Here is a 2,500-nt window from a genome sequence, read left to right on the forward strand (position 1 = left end):
GTAGAACTGAGCAGAGGGGAAAAGTTACATCCAGAACTAGTTGAAAAACTAAAGGCTACCGTTAAAAAAACAGCCACGGTAGCCGAGTTAAAGCCTACAGCGACAGTGGAGATCCGAGATCTAGACTCACTAACTGTAGAGTCTGAGGTGGCTGAGGCAGTGCGACAAGTCCTTGATAATTCATCAGTGGACTTGCGCATAAAAGTCACTGCCCCAAACAGTCGAGAGCAAGTAAGGGCCTTTGTAACTTTAGAAAGCCAATTAGCGGAGACGTTGCTGAGCTCAGACATTAAAATTGGTTTTGTCAGGGCTAGGCCCAGGATGTGTCAACCCATCCGCAGATGCTACAGATGCTTCGGGGTCGGCCATCTGCAGACCAACTGCACAGGACCGGACAGAAGTGGTGGTGGCATCTGCATTAGATGTGGTGAATCAGGTCACAAGATGAAAGACTGCAAAAAACCACCAAAATGCTGCATTTGCACGGATGCGGGGCGTACTTCTGTCGATCACATGCCGGGATCGCAGAAATGCCCAAGCACACGACAAACTACAGCAAAATGTTGAAAATTCTCCAAGGTAATCTACACCGGAGCAAAACGGCAGATGCACTTTTGACACAGATAGTAGCAGAACATGCTATAGATGTAGTGATCATCAGTGAGCAATATAAGCGAAAAGAGAACGGAGTTTGGTTAGAGGACGACACCAAGACTGCGGCCATATGGATCCCCAGTAGTAGTGGACAACAGCCACTAGAAAGCAAGATGGGAAACTGCTACGTCTACGCACGCTTCAGAGAAGTCGCAGTAGTCAGTTGCTACCTAACCCCTAGCGATGACATAAGCACCTTCCAGAATAAACTCGATGCAATCGAGGATCTCCTCGTGGATCGACGGCAGCCCTTCATTGTGGCAGGCGATCTGAATGCACGAGCAGTGGACTGGGGAATGTCGTCTACTAACTCTAGAGGACGAAAAATTATGGATATGGCCGCTAGGTCCGGGTTAGTGGTAGCAAACCGAGGAAGCAGACCTACCTTCCATAGGCCGGGATGTGAAGGCACAATACCTGACGTAACCTTTGGATCCGAACACATCGTAGATCGGATAAAGGACTGGAAGATACTCGATGACTTCACGGGAAGTGATCACGAGTATATATCATATGACTTCCAAAATACCAGTCAGCAAAACCACCCATCATACTCAAGAAAGACTTCTCATAGATGGGACATAAGTAAGGTGGATACAGGCAAACTACTAGCTGAATTAGATAGGCGAGAACGACAGTTCGACGGCACATTGACGTCGAAGCAAGTGGTCGAAAGAAGCCTAACCGCTATGGAAAGAGCGTGTAACGTATCGATGCCAAAAACGCACAGCAAACACGGAGGTAGACGACAGGCGTACTGGTGGAACCACGATATTGCAGAAAAAAGGAAAGTATGCATACAATGTAGAAGAAGGCTAACAAGGGCACGACGCTCTGGAAATTTCACGACGGAAGCGTTAGCAGCCAAGATTGCGAGAAAAGAACTGTCGATTGCTATCACACGCAGTAAGCATGACAAGTGGAAAGAGCTCTGCAAAGATATAAATAAAGACCCTTGGGGACTTGGCTACAAGATAGTCATGAAAAAGCTGAGAAACTACGGAGCAGTGCCAAACGTGGATGATGACACGATGGATCACATAGTGGAAACACTATTTCCAGCACACATCCACGAGGCGCATGAGCGAGCACCCGTAGAGCTCGATGGTTTAGTCCCAGATTTCACCGAGGAAGAACTCAACATTGCAGCTCTCTCCCTGAAGAACAAGAAAGCGCCGGGACCAGATAATATACCGGCAGAAATACTGAAGGTGATAGCATCAGGACGTCCCACTTTTCTACTTAGGATGTATAACGCATGTCTAAAAGAAAGGATATTCCCAGAAGCGTGGAAAGAACAAAGACTGGTGCTCATTAGCAAAGGCAAAGGCGATCCCAATACACCCTCGGCTTATCGCCCATTGTGTATGTTAAACACAGCTGGGAAGCTTTTAGAAAAGCTCATAAGACCTAGACTACTCGCAGCAGTAGAGGCTGCTGGAGGACTTAGCCCTAGGCAACATGGGTTCAGAGCTGGAAAATCCACAATGGGAGCTATCGATGAAGTGGTTCAGGCAGCCAGAGCTACGCAAAGAGGAAATGCATACTCGCGCCCAGTTGTTCTGTTAGCAACGCTGGACGTTAAAAACGCCTTTAATAGTGTAAGGTGGACTGATATGCTTACTTCCTTGGAACACCGCTTCCAGATACCGGAGTACCTCATGAATATGATCAGGAGCTATTTGCAGGATCGAATACTCCTGTACTCCACGCAAACTGGAACAAAACGATACAGAGTAACTGGAGGAGCTGCACAGGGGTCAATCCTGGGACCAGACCTGTGGAATATCAGCTACGACGACATCCTAAGACTGGAAATGCCTGAAGACACCTTCCTTATTGGTTA

This window comes from Drosophila arizonae, chromosome 2 (assembly GCF_054131065.1).
Source record: "Drosophila arizonae isolate 15081-1271.41 chromosome 2, UAZ_ARI_1.0, whole genome shotgun sequence".
In the NCBI taxonomy this organism is placed as follows: Eukaryota; Metazoa; Arthropoda; class Insecta; order Diptera; family Drosophilidae; genus Drosophila; species Drosophila arizonae.